At 36.6% G+C, this 21722-nt stretch overlaps 1 long non-coding RNA gene across 1 annotated transcript in view; it reads left to right on the top strand.

Moving 5' to 3' along the window:
* Positions 1-1851: 1851 nt before the first annotated feature.
* Positions 1852-21722, top strand: part of LOC118355163 (uncharacterized) — a 44370-nt gene continuing 24499 nt past the window's right edge. Inside the window, exons 1-2 of the long non-coding RNA XR_004817048.2 lie at positions 1852-1923; positions 3233-3303. This is a non-coding gene — a long non-coding RNA (uncharacterized LOC118355163). The remainder of the gene's footprint in view (positions 1924-3232; positions 3304-21722) is intronic.

The following is a 21722-nucleotide window of genomic DNA, read 5'->3' as shown; positions in this document are numbered from 1 at the left end:
GGTAAGGCCTCTAAATAAACTTGAGGTTCTGGCTGGTGGGTGTGGAGATCTATTTATCTTGCAGCTGCCCCAAGACAAACCTCATATGTAAATTCTCCTGCTTATTAAAAGTGCCAGCTACCAATCAGGAGTGGCTTGCCTCTTCCATCTTTCCTTGCCCTCTGTGTACAGGAAGAAGTTTGCAAACTAACATAAAGGTATTTCAATTTCAATTTCTCTTAAAATTAGAAGATAAAAACAAATACAATAATAAGAAATAATAATAATATTCCATTATCAATCCAGCCTGGATTGCATTTGTCTTTTACCAACACAGTCATTATATATATTACATATATATATAGATTTTATATATGTAAAAATACATAAAAATATATATATATTTAGAGAGAGAGAGAGAGACCTATGAAGAGAGAGAGACAGGGACCTATGAAGGAAAGTGCCTAGGATTCTCAAAAGTCATAATATAGTCCTAAGTGATTCACAGTCTGAGTAAAGTGCAGAGGTTCCAGAGGACTTCAAAACTATCTGAAGGCTAGGGGTGCCTGGGTGGCTCAGTTAAGCATCTGCCTTGGGCTCAGTTCCTGATCCTGGGTCTCGGGAACTGGGCTTAAATTCTGCTCCCTGCTCAGTGGAGAGACTGCTTCTCTCTTTCCTCTGCCCTTCCCCCCTCCTTGTGTGCTCTCTCTTTCTCAAATAAATTATAAAAAAAATATTAAAAAAATTTAAATTTGACTACTAAAAGTCAAATATCAGAAGACAGTTTCAAAGTTAGTATTTTGGAAGCGGGAGATGTCTAAAGAAAAATAATGTATAAATTGCTCAGTAAAAATACAAACTTTTGTCAAAAGATGAGTGTCTGTGTGTGTTTCTGTGTATTTACATGCTGGGTCTCAATGTAAAGTGTATTTCATACTGTGGGTCATAGTCAAATAAAGTTTGATAAAAGCACTATCAGGAGAAGACCCCATTCAAACTCAAGCCTTTGTCCTGCCCCAGAGGAAGAAAAGGCAGGCCAGGGGGGTGGGGGAGAAGGAAGAGGAGGAGATAAATGGCAAATGTCAGGGCTTCTTCTGAGCAAAACATCTGTTTAAAAAAAAAAATTAATCCAATGCCATTTTTCTTGAGAATAAAACCAAAGCAGAACCTGAAATGGCACTGACATTGGTGGCCCAAGTGTCCCCTACTGCTTTCTATTAAGTCTGAAAGAAGAGGAATAAAAGCTCCATGAGAGACTTCAGTTTCATTATGTTCCCTGCAGTCTAAAAAGCAATGGTAAGTGGCGTCAAGGTCTTTAAAGAAATCTGAACAATCACAACAGTTTCCAAAATGTTTACTTTGAAGGAAGGAACGTGTATTTTTCTCCACATGAAAACAACAACAAAAGAAGCCGTCATTCCCAAATCTGAGTGCACAGATGAAGAAATGTGGGAAATGGGCTGGCAAGGCCTTGACCCCTTCCCCTCGGGAGGACTGGGTCCCTGATGAAGCAGATAAGCCCTCACTTTCTCTGAAAACACCTGTCTTGTTTCACACTAGCTCCCATGTTGCACATAAAAACCTAAAATGTGTGTGTTGTGTTTTTAATTCACTATTTGAAATACATCTCTGATATTCTCTTTGGAATTCTTGTTCATGTTTTATAGTTTTTGTTTATAAGACAATGTAGTTTTCACATCCAGAGTGAAAGTCCCAGAGAGATGAGGCTATTTATGGCTGGCTTTCTTCAGTGCATGTGTGGGGGCTCAAGAAAATGATATTGAATGAAAATGAATGAATGCATGAGAATTCCATTAAAAATCACCACAAGAATTCTAAATTCCTTATATTCATTTATTCTAATTAGAATCTATCTAGGTCTCATTTTCCTGAATGAAATGGGGAGTAGTCTTTGATAATCTCTAGTTCTTCATCCTATTAAATGTAAGTCTCACTTCATACCACATGAAAAGTTTTATGAGATTGGGGCAGAGTGTGCCCTATATACATTTAAACTTGATTGTCTACAGCGTTATTTCTCAAAGAGTGGTCTGAGGACAGGTTTCAGTATCACCTGGAACACTTACTAGAATGGAGGTAGGGATCTACATTTGTAATAGGTAGTCTAGAGGATTGTTAAACAAAAAGTTAATTAATGCATCAGGACACAAATTTAGGGAAATCCTAGATAGCACTGGATCTGGGGGAAGAACAGCAGCACAGGAGGAAACAGGGGCATTGGGGTGCAAAGTAAACATGACTGGTCTTCCAAGTTAAAGTGAATGTATTTTCACATGCTAAAAGAATAGGGAGATGAGTCCATAGCAGGGCTGAGGGTATGCTGTCCCTGTATCTAGCTTGACAAAGTTCTCCTGTTATTTAGGACAGTCCAAGGAATAAATTACTGAGAGTTTGAAGAATATCACAGGCTTCGGAGTCAGACTGGTTATTTGCATGTAGCCCAGTCAGCCTCAGGTATACGGTGATATTCTAATACCGGCCTTACAAGGTTACAGAGAGAACTCCATTGAATCTATTAAAAGCATCTAGCAAAGGGCTGATGCTCCTGTTTTTTGTTTTTTGTTTTTTAATTTTATTTATGATAGTCACAGAGAGAGACAGAGAGAGAGGCAGAGACATAGGCAGAGGGAGAAGCAGGCTCCATGCACCGGGAGCCCAATGTGGGATCCGATCCCAGGTCCCCAGGATCGCGCCCCGGGCCAAAGGCAGGCACGAAACCGCTGTGCCACCCAGGGATCCCTGATGCTCCTGTTTTAGTGTCTACTTACATGTACTGCTATCTTCATTCATTTGTTTATGTATTTGGATGCATTTTCAATGTTAAAAATTGAGGTAATATAAATTATACCTAATACTTAGAACTCCACATAGTTTTACAAACATTATCTCCTTTATTCTTCATAATGCCCCAAGACAGAAAGATTATCATCCACATTTCATGGACAAGGGAATTGAAACATTAATAAGTGACAAACTTTCCCAATATTATCTGGATTTACAACTCACTATTTACAATGTATGAGGTTTTTTCTTTTCAATGTATGAGTTTTGAGTAGGATATGAAGATGCACGAAACAAAGGCTTCAGTTTTTAAGATTCTTTTAGGGCAAATGCAGGATATGTACACACAGGCAGTCCCTAACTTACAATTGTTTGACTTGATAATGGTGCAAAAGCAATACACATTCAGTAGAAAACATACTTTGACTTTTGAATTTTGATCTTTTTCCAGACTAGCAAAATACGGTATGATCCTCTCTTGTGATACTGGGCAGCTGCTCAGTCAGCCACATGATCACAAAGGTAAAGGACCAACACACTTACAATCATTATTTATCCACAAAACCATTCTGTTTTTCATTTTCTGTATTCAACAAATTACATGAGATATTCAACACTTCATTATCAAACAGGGTTTGTATTAGATGATTTTGCCCAACTGTAGTATAATGTAAGTATTCTGAGCATATTTTAAGATAGGCCAGGCAAGCGATGATATTCAGTAGGTTAGGTGCATTGAATGCATTTTTGGCTTACAATATTTTCAAACTACAATGGATTTATCAGGACACAATCACATCATAAGTCAAGGACATCTGTAGAATTAATGAAAAAACATTAATATGTTCCAAGGGTTATGAATAGAAAACTATAAAAGTTCTGGAGAGGAATAAGTCATTTTCAAATATAGTAATAAGGAAGATTTCAAGAGAGCGATACCTTTGAAATGTAGCCTTGAAAGATTTTTCTGGAAGGGTCTGGCAGGTAAAGCTGTAGGAAGGTCCATTAAAGGAAAGGGCACAGCAAAAATAAAGTTGCAGAGAGGGAAAAGCACAAGAATATGATGGGAAAAGAATAAAAAAGCCAAAAGTAAAAAATGCATGGGCAACAAGGTAAAGAAAAAGCAAAATGACATTCAGTAGAAATCCTGTAAATATTTATGAAATGAATACAGAGTTAATTTGAAGCCACTTGAGGAAGCCTTGAATGTCAGGCCAACGTTTAGACTTTTCTAGCAGGCACTAGGTAACCATTTCAGGTTTTTGAGTCAGAAATGACATGATGAGAGCATATCATAACTTTGGAGGAAGTTTCAGGTAGCCCAAAGAGGGGAGAGACAAGAGCAATGATGGAGAATAAAGGATGAAGGATAATGAAGGATTTTTCTTACACTTAGCATATAAAATTATTTATACACAAAAATGCAGATACATACATACACCCCTACATTACAGCCTCTAAACACAGGACCATACTTACATATTCACCCAAGAAGACAAGTATATTCTCCCCTCGGGAAAGTCAGACCAATGCACACCATTTTTTTTTCATTTCCCCATTAATTTTAATTACAGAAATGGAATGTATTATGTTACCTTTAAAACTGCATATCATGGATGCATGCTGAGATCACTTTCAAACTGTATTTCAAATAATTCAATTTCTAAGGTCTGTGTTTAAAGGAGATAGGAAGGAACTGACACTATATAGTTTACATATCTGCATTTTAATATGAGTTTTCTTAAAGGACTCCCCTCTAACAAATTACATCTTTTGAATCCTTTAAATAAATACTTTTGGGGTTTGTGTCCTAGGGGAGGACACAAACCTGCTTAGCAAGAAAGACAAGAGACTAAAAGCACAAGGCCTTACTGTCAGCTTTGTAACCTTCCCCAGTGTTTGCAAAGTATTGGGCTATTTCTGAACCAATATTTTGGTAAGTTCCAACTGTCATCAGCTGGGAAATGTGTTGTTCACCTCCCTTCCCTCTTCCTGAACACCTTGTCCTGCAGCATAGATTTCTCCAGCACAGACAGAAAATACAAAATGCATAAGTCCTAGTAATCATACAGAGGAAGGGCTCCATTTGCATACCCTTCATAATTCAATTTAATTTTTTTTTTGTCAAGAGTTCTGAATGCTTTGTGTTTGCTTTAATCAGAATGTTGACATTTACACTGAAGCCAATTTCTCTTTTTCTCCTCCGTGTTTTGTTTAACCACGACAAGTGACAGCAAACTGGAAAGAACAGACTTTTTAAATTGGCTCCTTGCCCGGAATGCATCATTTCTCTTGTAGCTTTTCCCCCCTTCCTATGCATCGCAAGAGGAAATGTGAAAACATACTCTGCGAACACAAGAGTGAGGTGTTAGTGCTTTTAGATAAAGATTTGTGTTGTATTTTAAAACTAGATTGCTGTACAGTTTCAAGCTATTAGCAGGAGCCTATTACATTGTGGCTCTGAGTCCTTGGAGAGATATGCTTAGTATATTTCAGTAATTCAAGGCAAATAGGAAACTACATATGAAAATATTTAATAGCAAAAGCATCAACTGCTGAAGGCTGCAGGAAGCAATAAGCAAACATGGCACCTGCCATTAACTCTTTCCAACAATATTTTCTCTGATCTTTTCCTGTCATGCCCCAAATGGTGGAGGAAAGCACCAATGTGAAAATGAATCTCTGGATGTCAGCCATTCAGAAAAGCCTCAGTGTAGCAAACACCCTGTCTCCATAGCAGAACATGCTATTTTGGGGTTTCACGCTTGATGTCGAGTAGTTCTATGAGAAAGTAGCTCATATCTGAATTAGAATTTGTCTATATATTTGATCTGATGTTTTAAACCAAAGCTAAGTTTATAAATGGCTTTTATCAAACACAGAAAAAAATAGAACCAAAGACCCACCCAGTTGAAATAAAATGTGTCCCTTCATGAAATTTAATTATGCCTCAACAAAAGGACAGTACACAGGAAAAGACTGGGTTAAAAATAATGAAATAATAAATTTTTCTCATAAAGTGTAACTTGAAGAGACAGAAATCCCTTCAATATATCTCCGAAAATATGTCTTCTTCCTGTGTTATCAGAAATCTGATCTAAACAAATAAATTTCAGAGAATTAACTGAAAGGAATCAAAAGAAAGATCTAATGAGAGTGATGTACTCTTCTTGATGTTCTGCTTCTTACCTAATGTGTGAGATCCCACATGATGGCCATCAGAAAGTAGCCATGCAGAAAACAAGTCACCTGGACAGTAATCTTCAAACTCTGGATTATGATTTCTTTTTATTTTAATTGCTCATGGACATTGTATTAACTATAAAAGCATAGAATATAATAGAAAATAACAGAAGATTTATATTTTAGAAAGCTAAGCATTGTTGCAGGAAACTTTTTTTTCCCAATTAGATCTGTGTGTATGTGTATGTGAATTTGGTCACGATATAAAAAATATTTCTTACTGTTGGTTAGCAGTTGAAAAAAATTTCAAAAACACTAAAACTGCAAACATACTCAATTATACCTACCCTGTCCACCTGCTATTGTGCCTCAGAATACACCACTGCAATTTGTTGAAAATGAGAGGAAGTCTGTTCCTAAACACAAAATGTGACTTTACCAAATACTTCTCTTGCCATCAGAGGTGCCTGGGAGAACATAAGATCACTTGATACTTTAGCTAAGACATGAAATAGTCCCTGGTATATACAAAAGCAGAAATAAGTGAATAACATTAATATGGAGGACAGATAAGAAAGGGAAGGTAACAGTAAAAGAAAATCACCCCAGATGATGCCATTTGCTGACAAGGAATCTGTTAAATGTCTGTGAAAGGGCTGTGAGGTTAATATGACTGGAATGAGAGAGGCCACAGTCAACTTAGAAATTTAGGATTTTGAGAAATTATTTTGGGCTAAGGGTATAATGAATATACTAGTTTCCTAGGGCTGTCATAACAAAGTACCATAGACTGGGTGGCTTAAAAGAACAGAAATTCATTCTCTTACGGTTTTGGAAGCTAGAAAAAAATCAAGGTGTCATCAGGACCATACCCTCTCAAAAAGCTTTAGGGAAGAATTTGTTCCATGCCATTCTCTTAGCTTATGGTATTCCTGGCATTTCTTGGCTTACAGATGCATCAGTTTAATCTCCATGTCAAATGTCACAGGGCATTCACAATGTGTTCCTGTGTCTGTTTCTATTCTCCTCTTATGAGGATACTAGTCATATTGAGTTAGGGCCCATCCTAATGGCTTTAATCTTCATTTGATTACACCTGCAAAGTGCTTATTTCCAAATAAGGTCACATTCAAAGGTACCAGAAGCTAGAATGTCAACATACCTTTTCAAGGACACAATTCAACCCATAACCCATCCCCATAAACCCGAGGAAATGATTAAAATGTTTTCATACCTAACCATTTTCTGAGATAAGGAAGAGGAGGAGGAGGAAATGGAGGAGGAACAAATGGAGTAGAGAGAGTTATATATCTACAAACAAAAATTAGCTATTAACATGAAAGTCATATACAAGGATGTGAAAAACAAAAGTATTCTGAGAATGGTAGTCTAGGTAATACAGAGCAAAACAAGAAAGACTGGGAAAAATATTTTATTTATTTTTAAAAATTTTATTTATTTATTCATGAGAGTCAGAGAGAGAGAGAGAGAGAGAGAGAGAGAATGGCAGATATATAGGCAGAGGGAGAAGCAGACTCCATGCAGGGAGCCCGATGTGGGACTCAATCCCAGGACTCCAGGATCACGCCCTGAGCCAAAGGCAGACAGTCAACTGCTGAGCCACCCAGGCATGCCTGGGAAAAATATTTTAAATAACATATTTGAAATCATCTGACTGCTTACACAGGAATGGAGAATTATTACAGCAAGATTTGAAAGAAGAAAGAAACCCAGAGAGCTGAGATTGGTATTTCAGGTTGCTTTTCTTCTCAGGGTACTTGCCACTTCTAGAAGAGGAATTGGGAGACCGAAAGGCTAAAATCTTGAAAATTGTTTATGACAGACTCATGGAGCTTAGGATTATTGGAATTCAAAGCCTATCAATAGAGTCCCTGGTAAGTTGTGCCCATCAACATTTTCAGTTGAATTTCCAAGTACTCTGACCCAGAAATAGGAAGTGAACAGAATAATAATTGGGGATATTAGAGTTCTGCTTTTTTTTTTTTAAAATAGCTATTTTCATTTATTTATTTATGATAGTCACAGAGAGAGAGAGAGAGAGAGAGAGAGAGGCAGAGACACAGGCAGAGGGAGAAGCAGGCTCCATGCACCGGGGGCCCGATATATGGGATTCGATCCTGGGTCTCCAGGATCATGCCCTGGGCCAAAGGCAGGCGCTAAACCGCTGCGCCTCCCAGGGATCCCTAGAGTTCAGCTTTAAATCATCTTAATACCTGGTTAGGTTAAGGCCCTATAGGATTATTAGTCCTAGTACAACCTGCCAGAAGTAAATATAACACTCCATGGAAAAATGAAACATAATCCATGATTTCAATAATCTCTAAATTTTATAGGCATAGAACTGAGCACTCAAGGGAAAATAACCAGGTTTTAAAAAAATGCAAGAAAATGTGACTGAAAAATAAGAGAAACAATGTATAACAAAAGAGCCATAAATGATCAACGCAATGGAATTATTATACATAAACTTTAAAATGGTTAAATATAGTAGATTCAAAGAAATAAAAGGAAAGATGAAGAACTTACTCAAACAAGAAAATATGAGAAGCAAATGTACATTTTAATTAAAAGAAATGGAAATTAATTAAGTATCCTATGGATGGAAGAGAAACCAGAGAACTAGAATAGATAACAAATGTTCAGAGACCAAAAAAATGTATGTTTTCATTAAAGGGTAAAACTCATTAGAGACATAAACATATACCAAAGAAAGTTCTAACAGAAGTGTAATTTGAGATCCAAAAGAGGAAGGAGGGGAAAAAAAAGTTTAAAGAGATCATGGTCAAGAATTTTCCAAATTGATTAAAAGAACACCAATCTACATATTCTACAAATACAACAAACACTAAACAGGATTAATAAGACAAAATTCTACTTAGATACATCACAGTAAAATGGCTGAAAAACAAACCTTAAAAGAGAATCTTAAAAGCATCAAGGGTGGAAAGAAAGGACATATTTTCTTCAAACGAGCAACAATAAACACTAAGATTAAAAAGAAATGTTGTCTACAGAACAATGGAAACTAGGAAGAAAAATGGAGTCATGTCATCAAAGTATTAAAACAAACAAACATAAAACCTGCTAAGCTAGAGCTCTACAACCAACTAAAACATATGTTAAGAATGCATAAATCTAATGGAATAAATATTCCACATGAGACAAAGATTTTCAAACTGAACAAAAAAAGTCCATTAAAGGTTGCCATTTTACAAACTACATATTAAAACCTAAATATGAAAATGTTAATATTAAAAGTGGAAAATTAGAGTATTGAAATATTAAAATATTAAAAGAACTGTTACTAATACTTATAGATGAAGTAATTTTTTAAAAGCATTACTAGAGATAAAGAATGATCTTTATTAATGATTATGTTATGCATGTGTGTGTGTGTATATATATATATATAGAGAGAGAGAGAGAGAGAGAGAGAGGAGAGAGAGAGAGGTTTAACATGACAAGTCACAGTAACTGAAAGAACAAATGATGAAAAATCAGAAAAAAACAGAATAGAAATTTGAAAAGAATATTAACAAAGCTCACCTAATGAGCATGTATAAAATATAAAAGCTGAAGAATAAAAATAAAATATTTTTAGAAACACTGGGGAAAATTCAATCAAAATTAACTATATACTAGGTGGGAAAGTGAGTCTCAACAAAATCCAAAGGATTAAAATCAGATTAAATTTATCCTTCTGACTACAGGGTAATTAAGATAGAAATTAATTTAAAAATAGATGGTTAAAATAAATAAATAAATAAGTGGGATCCCTGGGTGGCGCAGCGGTTTGGCGCCTGCCTTTGGCCCAAGGTGCGATCCTGGAGACCCAGGATCGAATCCCACATCGGGCTCCCGGTGCATGGAGCCTGCTTCTCCCTCTGCCTGTGTCTTTGCCTCTCTCTCTCTCTCTGTATGACTGTCATAAATAAATAAAAATTAAAAATAAATAAATAAATAAATAAATAAATAAATAAATAAATAAATAAGTATTCATGTAATGGAAGTTTAGTAATATATTTCTAAGTAGTCCAAAATCAAAGACAAAGTCAATATGGATTTAGAAAATATCTTCAATTGAATGACAAAAATAGACATATCAAAACTTGTGAGATGCATCATAAGGCATGATTAGAAGAAATTTATAGCTTTCAGCTACTATGTTTGAAAGGGAAAAAGTAGCTAAAATCTAATAATTTAAGCATCCATCCTAGAAAATTAGTTAAATTAAACTGAGAAAATATAGAATGAAACAAATATTAAAGATAGAATAGCAAGTAATAAAATGGAAAACAGAAAGGAAATACTGCCAACAAAAATGAAAGTTAATTCTTTAAAAATAAATTTAAAAAAAAACATGCCAGTGAAATAGATTAAGAAAGAAAGAAAATGCACAAATAAGCAGTCAGAAACTCAAAATTTACAACTATAAATCCTACAGAAATCACCAAATCATAAGAAGATATGATAAGCACTTTTAAACAAATTTGAGGGGTGCCTGAGTGGCTCAGTCAGTTAAACCGCCAACTCTAGGGTTAGGCTCAGGTCATGATCTGATGGGTCTAGATGGTGTGCAATGGAGAGTCTGCTTGAGATTCTCTTCCTTTGCTTCTTCCTTGGGCACGCACATTGTCTTTCTCTCTCTCTCTCAAATAAATAAATAAATCTTTAAAAAAATTTTCAAAATTTAGAATAATACTTAGAAAAACACAGTGAATCAAAAGACAATCAGAAAGTATAAAATACTCTCATAATCATTGAAATAACAGAATCTGTAATTGAAAATCTTCCGCAAAGAATAATCCAGGCCCAAAGGTGCTGGGTGGCTCAGTCAGTGAAGCAGCTGTCCTTGGCTCGAGTCATGAACCCAAAGTCCTGGAATCAAGCCCTACATTAGGTTCCCTGCTCAGCAAGGAGTCTGTTTCTCCCTCTGCCCCTCATCTTGATCCTGCTCTCTTTCTCAAATAAATAAATAATCTTAAAAAGAAGAAGAAGAAGAAGAAGAAGAAGAAGAAGAAGAAGAAGAAGAAGAAGAAGAAGAAGAATCATCCAGGCCTGGTTGACTTTACCTTGAATTCTATCAAAGATTTAAAATAGAAATAACATCAATCCTACAAAAAAATGAGTTTAAAGGGAAGACTTCAGTCATCAGGAAGTGAAGAACTTGAAAAATCCTTACCCAAATAAGCAATGATAAAAATAGAAAAACTTTATTTAGAAAGCCACCATATTTTAGAAATCAACCAAAGGCATACTACAAATTGAGAGATGTTTATTTAAGAACAGTAGGAGTCTCTGGAGTTTTAGCCTGAGATTGCTTCCTTCCATTAACTCCATCAACATAGAAATTCAACTCTGGTAGGGAACGCTGTGAAAAACAGCAGCTTTCCTGCTAAAAGAGGCTAACAGGAAATGGAACAGAATGAAGAAGAACCTCACATTCAGAGACATTGTTGAAAACAAAATTAATCTCATTGTCAAATAAGTGGAGAAGACCAATGTCCTTGCATGTGGCCTAAGGTTGGGGCAAGCAATACATTAATAGAAAAAGCCAGAATTTTAATATGGAGTGCTAGGAAATGAGAGCCATCAAAGGCCTTGAAAAACACTCATATATTTCTGGCAGATGGAAATCTCACACATGTGCAAGCCTGCAAAATCTCAAAAGAGACAGAAGATGGCCCTTGCTATTTATAAGTTGCTTGCCGAATGCAAGGGCTTGTGCATGTGTAGATGAGACACCACAAGGCCCTGCAGAAAGAAAAGCTGGAGAAGATTTGTAAGGTGCCTGAACACTGAATGGGTTCCAAATAACACTCAGTTCTCTAGGCAAAGTACTGAAGTCTTATTTGTTCAATGTGTTTGAGCACAACCCCTGACCAATCATTAGCTGACTACAAAACTATGTTTATCCATGAGTTACATCTAGGAAGTCAGGCTTAAAAATGAAAATGAGAACAAAAAGAGAATTTGGTGATTGAAGACTCTGAAATAAGTAGGATCTACAGAATGAGTCCAGGCAAATCGTTAAACAAACAAAAGGCAACAAACAAAAAGGCAGGAACAATAAGAATTCTGAAAATGGGGAATCGGAATCTATAATTGCTATATTATAGAAAGTGTCCAGTCTTCATAAAAAAAAAAGTATAAGACCTACAAAGAAACTGGTCTTTATATAGATTTTAATTTCTGACCTGTGTACTTTTCCTTCTCTTTGAAGAATTCTTTTAATATTTCTTGTAAGGCAGGTCTACTGGTGATAAATTCCTTTAGTTTTTGTTTGTCTGAAAAAGTCTTTATTACTCATTCACTTGTTAGATGATTTCACTGGATACAGAATTCTAGATGGTAGTTGTTTTTTTCTTTTTCTTTTAGTACTGGTATCATCATTTTACAAAGTTGAGTAAGTAGATAAGGCTCAGCTCCCTTTATATTCCCTTATGCTTTATAATATGTAAGTATTTTCTCTACATACATTTGAAACCACTCTGGACAGTCTTAAAGTAGTTAACCATTTTCAGAAGTTTACTTACGATGTGTCTTCTTGGCATGGAGTTCTCTGGGATTCCCTGAGTTTTTTCAATCTATAAATTTGTGTGGCTTACCAAGTCTGTGAAAATTTCAGTCATTATTTCTTCAAATACTTCTTCAGTCATGCCATATTCCTCCTCTACTTCTAAAACTCTGTTGATATAACTTTTTTGAAATTTTCTGTTTTCACTGTTTCAAGTGTGTTTTTCCTTGTTGAAGAATTTTTGTAATGGTTGCTTTAAATTAAATCTTTGTCAGATCATTCTAATAACTCCATCATCTCAGCGTATTTTTTTCATTCGATGTGAGATATTCATCATTTTGGTATGACTAATGGGTTTTGATTAAAACTGAGACCTTCTTTGTATTGTGTTAGGAGACTATTTAGCCTTCTTCCTATTTCAACCTTTTTGTTTTATCTGGCTTTTCTTTTTTTTCTTTTCTTTTCTTTTTTTCTTTTCTTTTCTTTTCTTTTCTTTTCTTTTCTTTTCTTTCTTTTCTTTTCTTTCTTTCTCTCTCTCTCTCTTTCTCTCTCTCTCTTTCTTTCTTTCTCTCTCTCTCTTTCTCTCTTTCTTTCTTTCTCTTTCTCTTTCTCTCTTTCTTTTTTCCACTCCAGCAGGGGAAGGGTGGTGCTTGCTGAATGTCTTCATTCTCTGCTAAGCCTCCTGTCATCATGAATTGAGGGGTATGTTATTAATTCTGAGTGGCAGAGGAAGTCCAGCCTCTTCATGTGGTCCCCAGTGATACCACTGGCAAGGGTGCTCGTTACCCACCAGCCAAAGGGCATAAAAGTTCAAGCTCCTTACTTGATCTTCTCTGATACTACCCCAGCAGGAGATTTAAGGTTCCTTATTACAGTCTCATGAGATTGGAAACAGGGGTTTCCCACTCAGGCTTTGCTGATCTGGGTTCAACAATAGTTTTTGTTGATTTGTTTCTGTGGTATTTGGCTGGAGTAGAGCACTTAACTGCTTAAAAGTTTTCTTTCTTGCTAGGTTTCTCTTATTTTGGTCCTTTGGCTAAAGAGAGCAAGCTTTTGTTGCAACACGCAGGTGTGTTTGTGTGTCTATACCTGTTGGTATTATGATTTGTTAGTTTCTTCAGCTCTGAGTCTACGATGTATGAGGCAAAGATAGAAAATTGAGGCAACTCACTGTTCCATTGTTACTCAAGTCCTGAGTTCCTTAGCCTGTCTGTCTTATCCTCCCTACATTTCAGAACCATCTTATGTATACTGTATTTAAGATATCTACAGTTATTTGTCATACTTAGCAGGAATAAAAGGAAAAAGTATGTCTACTCCAGCTTCCTGGAATTAGAAATCCTCCTGGTCTTTTTGTTGTTGTTGTTGTTCCTCAAATAACCCAACCTTGCATCTCTCTCATGGATTTTTATTTGATACTCTCTCTGTCTAAAACTCTCACCTGCTTCTCCCTCTGCCTGTGTCTCTGCCTCTCTCTCTCTATTATGAGAGACCTCATAAATAATAAAATCTTTAAAAAAATTTTTTTAAAAAGCTCTCTTTTCCACATCTTTTAAGGATGGACTTGTATCTCAGCTTAATGTCACCTTGGATGACCACAGTAGATGAAGCAATCTAACTCTGTCTTTTACAATGCTAGTCTCTATAACATCGCCCTGTTTAGTTTTATTTATACTGATTAAAATGATATTTTCTTGTTAGATTTCTTTTTCTATTTTGGTACCTATTTCTGGTCACTGGAATATAAATTCATGAAGGCAGAAGCCTGGTCTATGATGATACCTACTGTCTCTACATATTTCTAAAATAGTCCCTGGCACAGAGTAGCATTCAACAGAGATTTGTTATATTTGAATGAATGATACAATTGTTTTCATCTTACATTTTCCTGAGTTAGTCTCTCATTATGTTGAAGAAGAAATATATTTCCTCACATCAATAATAGGAACTCCTCTTTGCCTTTCTTGATAATCCAAAATTACTGGCAAGCAGGAGCAAAGGCCTGAGTGACAGGCTTATGGCTTTGTGGTTACATCCTGAGGATAATTAACTCTCCTAGGCCAGCTGTGACCCCTGCTGGGAGTCAGCCTGTGCCTAACATGATGACAGAACTGGCCCCAAATGAGGCCACTACACTTGAGGCTCTGTAGTGACTCCTGAGATTTTAATGAACCTAAGGCCCTGCCAAATATGAAAACTAAGGCAGAATTTAGGGACCGATTGATTCCCTAGAGAGCCCTGCAAATGATTTCAATTTTAGAGAGCAGATTCCACAGTCCCTCTTGCAAGTTTGAATGATTCCCAGAAGTGATAATATAGCCCTTTCATATTTCCTTACATTTTCTTCATATTTCTGTATTTCTCCATGTCTGAGTTCAACAAATAGAAACTTATTGTCTCAGTTTTAGGCTTTTCTCACCTTTTAAAATGCAAATACTTCAGGGAAGGGGAACAGCTGGTCAGTCATTTTGATCCGAATGTAATGAGTTTATTAGAGCCAGTCTGGAGAGGGAATTCAGATACAGTGCATACTATCTATTCCACAAACATGGCTCTCTTTTGAAGCTTGCCAGTACTGGAACATTTCCCTATAGGAGAAGTTCTCATACATGTAGCAATGTGGTAACTCTAACACATGCAGATGGAAGACATAGCATTGGACATGAGCAACTGGATCTCAGAAGACACTTCCACTATAGATAACTGAGTTATTTTTTGACAGGTGTAGGAACCCTAAATCTTCACCTCATTGGGTTTCACAGAATGAATGGCCAATGAGTTCAACGAAAATCTTGCTTAAAATCTTATCATTCTAGGTAGCAAAGTCCTATCATTTAAATATCAGATTCACTGCTGTACATAAAATAAAATGGACATTGCAGTTGAGAATGACATGGTAAGAGATAAAATTAAATTGCTTAGATATGGATAGCCATCCCAAAAAGGTGATATTTGAATTAAGATCCAAGGCTATTCCTAACAAGATACAGGAAGGCAAAGAAAATAGTAAATAGAAATCCATGAGGTAGAAACCAGTTTATTCTGTCAGAAGAATAAAATGAAAGATAAGAATATTGAAGGTAGGACTTTTTAGAGTTGTATGATCCTTAAGCTATATTTTCCAAAAATAAGTGCAAATGACTATTTGGAAGGATAACTGAACAGACAATAACAGAGGGGTAAAATCTTAATTATAAGAAGTCTCACTTTGGAGTTTTGTGAATGTCATTTTTGATATGAATATTATAAATCTTTGTGCTTAAAAATAATTATTTACATAATAACTCCTGAACAGAAAATCAGAATGCTAGCTGAAGGCAGGAGTTATATTTATGATCTTTGGCTCTGGAAATTTAAAATAGAGTGTAGATCTCTGCCTTAATCAATGAAAATGGGAAAACCTAATATTTGTGGGCAAGAAAATTAAAATACCAACAAAAATAACCTTGATTTAAAATTAACTCCCTTTTTTTGTTTTTTAACTTTTAAGTCTTATTTCCTTGATAGGCGACCAGTTAAATGCTCTCCACCATGCTCTTAACCTGGAACTTTATCATAGGTATAAACCACAGATGGCTTCCCATATCACAACAGTGTAGAAACACTTGCCTCCAAGCCTTTTGATGGGGCACCGAAATGTAACTACATGAGACACTTCAGTTTATGGGGAAGGAGATAAGACAACAATGTGAAAACTTCTCTGTAATTAGCCTAACCAATTGATGGATGGCTGCTGAAGTATTTAAGCACCCTTTTCCATTTGCCAAGTATGGAAGAGGGAATAAACATTTGTCTAAATGCCTGACTGTCTGATAGAGCTTTTCCATCTTAATAAAAATATTGAGGTTCAAAAAATGGCAATTTTTAAATAGACAAAAACATACTTTTCCAAATTTATCATTATAAGATTTTTTGTTCAGACCTGAAAAATACCATGAAAATAAGGCCCACATTACAACTCCCATTTCTCTCTCCATCGGAGAGACTGGGTAAGTGGGAATAAATCCAGCCTGAGCTTTACAGAATCCAGGCATCCTATAAGTGTTAATACAGGGATGTAATATCAGGATACACAAGAGACTGTGCAAAGGCAGTGCAGGGAGGTCCTCCCATTCACTTGGCATATCTTGGGCTCTATGGTGGGTACTAGAAGCATGAGCATAAAGCCCAGAAACTGAGGATCAGGGATATTGATTCAACAGTGATGGGCCACAGAGGAATTGTGAAGCCAACACCAGACAATTGTTCCTTCTGTGGAGCTTTTACATGGTACACTAGATAAGTCACAATGTACAATATAGGAGACAAACTACTATCTTTTCCTCTCTCACTCTACCTTTTCTCCATCCCTCCACTTGACCACAATGTATTCTGAGAGCCACCATTCTCATTGCATCAGACTGATTTCTATATTATTTGCGCGGACTCCTTTTTTTGTTCTCATTACGTTCTCACATGTAATAAGTGTTTCCTTCATATTTTCACAATCATCCTAAAAAGTTAGTGTAATAGAGTAGGTAAATAATTATTTGTGGTATTGGGTTAATTGTCTAAAATCGTACAGGAGGTGAGTAGCAAACTTGATCCGTACAGTTACTGGAAGTTCAGGATCTGTTTCCTGAAAGGCTTGAGTTCATCTCCTTACCTAATTTCAGGCCAAGTTTAGGTAGCCTCTTTATACTTTAGTCTCTAATCTTTAAAATGAGTTTCAGGGCAGCCTGGGTGGCTCAGCGATTAGCCCTGCCTTCAGCCCAGGGCCTGATCCTAGAGACCTGGGATCAAGCCCCACATTGGGCTCCTGCATGGAGCCTGCTTCTCACCCTGCCTGTGTCTCCGCCGCTTTCTCTCTCTCTGGGTGTCTCTTATGAATAAATAAATATCATCTTTAAAAAAAAAAAATAAAATAAAATAAAATAAAAAATAAAATAAAATAAATAAATAAAATAAAATAAAATAAATAATAAAAAATAAAATAAAATAAAATAAATAATAAAAATATAAAATAAAATAAAATAAAATAATAAAAAAATAAAATATAAAATAAAATAAAATAAAAAATAAAATAAAATAAAAAATAAAATAAATAAATAAAATAAAATAAAATAAATAATAAAAATAAAATAAAATAATAAAAAAATAAAATATAAAATAAAATAAAATAAAATAATAAAAAAATAAAGTATTAAATAAAATAAAATAAAATAAAAAAATAAAATAAAATAAAATAATAAAATAAAAGAAAATAAAAGAAAATATAAATAAAATAAATAAAAAAATAAAATAAATAAAAAATAAAATAAAATAAAATAAAATAAAATAAAATAAAATAAAATAAAATAAATAAAAATAATGGGTTTCAGTTAACAGCGGGGCACAAACGCAAACCGGCGACCTGGGCGAAAAACCGGGGATCTGGATGTAAAACCCTGGAGTCTAGACACAAACCAGGTTAGGAGGTAAAACCCAAGGTCCCAAACGTAAAACTGGAGCCTCAGGAGTAACACTCAGGGCCCCAATTCAAACTGGGATCCAGAGAGAAACAGGCTCGCCCGGCACAAAACTCACAAGGAAAACGGGGCGGCCCTGGCGCAGCGGCGGGGGGAGCCCCACCAGGGACGCCGCCTGGAGCCGGGACAGCAGCAGGACTGCGGGGCAGGGAGCCCCGCAGCAGCTCCGCCAGCAGCACCAGCCACTGCCACCTGGGGAGTCCCCCCCCCCCCCCCCCCCCCCGCCTGGGGTCTCTCTCGGGCGCCAGCCCGGGTTTGCAGAGCTAGAGGCTTGGGGGCTCAGCCCTCAGGGGCAGGCCTTACAGCGGGGGAGCGCGAGTGAGCTCCGGGCCCTGCCACTCAGCGCCCCAGTTCCTCCTGCCCCCCGCAGGGCTCACCCCCCCCGCCCCCCCCGCCACCCCGGTGCCGGCTGCTACCTGCTCGCAGGCGCCCTCAGCCAGCCCGCAGCGGCTCCAGCCCGCCGGTTCTGCATCCGCGGAGGCCTCACTCGGGCGCGCTGGCAGAAGTGGGTCGGAGCCTTGGTCCCCGGAGCCGCCGCGGAGGGGACGGGGCCGAGGACGCCTCTCACGCTCGGGCAGGTGCTCTGACTCGTGCACCCTGCACCCGAGCTGGTAAAAGGGGTCAGGCCTTACTGAGAGGAGGAGCGTGGGGCATCCGCGGGCCTTGACCCCCCCCCCCCCCCCGGGAACTAAAGGTAGCATCGCGGTGCACTTGAACGGTGTACGAAGGGAATAATCTCGAGAGAAGAATCTCTGAGAAATGAGAAATCTCTATACCGTCATAGTTTGATCAAGTGCAAACTATCTTACAATAGGATCCTATGATGAGTCTTTTTCTGAAGGTTCTTAGATGAGCCAAAGGATATTTTTTTGATCTAGATTTCTTATAATAGGAAGCACTATTTATTGGTAAATAGAGCAAAACCGTGTAATAAGGACCAGTAGAATTTTAGCTGGTGGAGAGAGGGGGTTGGGCTGCCCTTTGAGAGCTGCTATCTGCAGCAGGAGCACCGTACCTCAAGGATTCAGGGACTAGCTCATTGGGGGTACTTGCCATGGGACAGCCTTTGCAGCTAACACGCATTCCCCCGTCCCTCCTCCCTCACTGCTGCCCTTGGAAGTAGATGTTAGCCTGCCTTAAAAGTCTTGAGGAAACAGGGTCGCCTGGGTGGCTCAGTCGCTTGAGTGTCTTCTTTGGGCTGGGGTTATGATCTTGAGGTCCTGGGGTGGAGCCCCATGATGGGTTCCTTGCTCAGTGGGGAGTTGGTTTCCCCCTCTATTGGTTCCCCTGCTTGTGCTCTCTTGCTTGCTCACTCTTCCTCTCAAAAAAAAAAAAAAAAAAAAAAAAAATATATATATATATATATATATATATATATATATATATATATATATCTTCACCTAAATGCCCCATCTCATGGCCACTGTGAGAAGATACCCTGATGCATTTAGAAGTCACCCTCTCCTGCTGGGGCATGTGCCTTGTGTGGTTCCGTTTTTATGGATCCTGTTCCATTCCACCTATTTTGAAGTGTTGCATAATGAACACTTCTCTGTTACTGATGTGTATCCTTGCCTTAGTGTATTTGAAATCTTTTAAAAGGTAATACCTGGAGGATTATAAGATGGAAAGATGGGAACAAAACAGCTAAGAAAAGAGCTTAGCTGCACTTTCTGCTATGCTGGGAGCTCTTTCCAAATGAGCTGGTTGGTGAAGGTGGAGCAAAAGCCTTCTCTTTGAAGACTCTGCCTCTGGTGGAGAGAAAATTCACTCCTGTTTTTATCTTACAGATTTTGGTGTGTTCATATTTATTTAGGGAGGAGCTCTTAAACAAAAGCATTGTCAAATATCTAATGGGGGAAAATATATTGACATTCCTATTCTAAGTCAAGTGATGTATTTGATATCATTTTCTGTAGGATTATTACAAAGCAGGGTGTGTAGAGTGTGTGAAGTCAATTGACACATTATTTTGGCATTGTTTAATGTTTACATGAAACATGCCAACTATAAGAATAACTCCTTGTTTGAAAACAGATTATTTTTTACTTGGTGGTACGCACTAAATTTTTTTTCAGATTACACAATATATTTATTGTGTATATTTGGAAAATGCAGAAAGAAAAAGTGATAAAAACTGCTTGAAAACTCAGCATCCACAGGTGACTTCTAAGAATATTTTGTTGCATTTCTTCCTCTGCCTATATGTCTATTATACTTGAATGCAATTTAGGTGATGATTTTCCCCCCCTAAATATTAGATCATGGGATAGTCCAATTTTATTTTAGCATTAGCACTATCTGGAAGCTATTTGGTGTAGTTGTAAAATGCACAAGAGCTGGATTTCAAATATGTTTTTTTCTAGACAGTAATTAATATTCTTATTAAGAAATTAGACAATGAAGTTAAGAAGGAGAAATTAAATATGTCTCATTCCATCACTTAGACATGAGGGCTGTTGTTTTTATTTGTTTGTTTATGTGTATATACATTCTCAGTCTTTCCATGCATATGTGGGTATTTTTGTTCTTTAATGGCACCATTTTATTATAAGACAATATATCATGAATAACTTTCTATACCAAATAATTGTATCATTTTCACTTTTTTTCTCTTAGAAGCATTTATTTTTAATAACAAAACAATGAAAACATCTTTCTTTCACTTAATAAGAAGTCTAATGGCATAAAAATTACTATTGAAGAAAAAAACATTCCCCTTACTTAGCTTATCAGAGAAAAAAATAAGCTAATATAAAATTCCACTATTCTGGTATTTTTCCCGTATATTATATACATAAATATTTTTCTCACAAAAAATGGGACTATAATATATACTATTTTGTTACCAGCCAGATACTAACAATAAGCATACTTAAAGTTAAAAATAAAATGTGATGCACTAATTAATATTCCCAAACTTTCTCTTGCTCTTAAAACCCCTATGATGGTATATGAAGCACGTAGAACATTTTACATAAAGCTTGGCACATAATAAACCTTCAATAAACACTGCATTTAGCTATTATCCACTGATAGTTAATAAAACACACAACAACTGATATCTAAAGATTTTTTCCAATTACTTCACTGCCATTAAAAAGAGAACTATATTAATATCATTATGAGGAATTACTGGGCTGGTAGGTTCTGGTTCTTAATAAAGGTAAAAAAAAAAAAAAAGAAACATGAATATCCTTCATGTTTGATTCCATAGTTCCTCTACCTTGGGGCACTATGTCCAGTTAAGGAAATCAGAAAATATGTTTCTTTGTTTGTTTTTTTTTTTTTCCCAGACATCAGATTGGCTGAATGAGACCACTCACACCCCAGGTCAGCTGCACATGAAATCTTCATTTTGAAGCCTTTTGAGTCTTGCAATTTTCAGTTTATGCCACCTCTTCACAGGGACTAATTCCAAATTCCTATGAGCTATAGTAAAGTCAGACAGACTTATATTTTTCTATCTCTAGTGCTTTCTCCACTTCAGGTGTTTTGGGATCTGGCCACCCAAGTTGGAGTTTTCTCTTGTGTTTAAGGATCTTATAAATTTTGTTCTGTGCCCTACTAGCCATATAAACTTTTTTCTTACAATCACTTAACCTTTTATCTCTGTAAATGTGTTTTCATTGAGCTTTAAAAATATCTTCCAGGAGGTGTTTGGCCTGAATCCAGTCCATGCAGATTCTTTGAAACAATTAGCAAATGAATCA

The sequence above is a fragment of the Canis lupus genome, chromosome 7 (genome assembly GCF_003254725.2).
Source record: "Canis lupus dingo isolate Sandy chromosome 7, ASM325472v2, whole genome shotgun sequence".
Lineage (NCBI taxonomy): Eukaryota > Metazoa > Chordata > Mammalia > Carnivora > Canidae > Canis > Canis lupus.
This window is presented reverse-complemented; position numbering and strand designations above follow the sequence as displayed.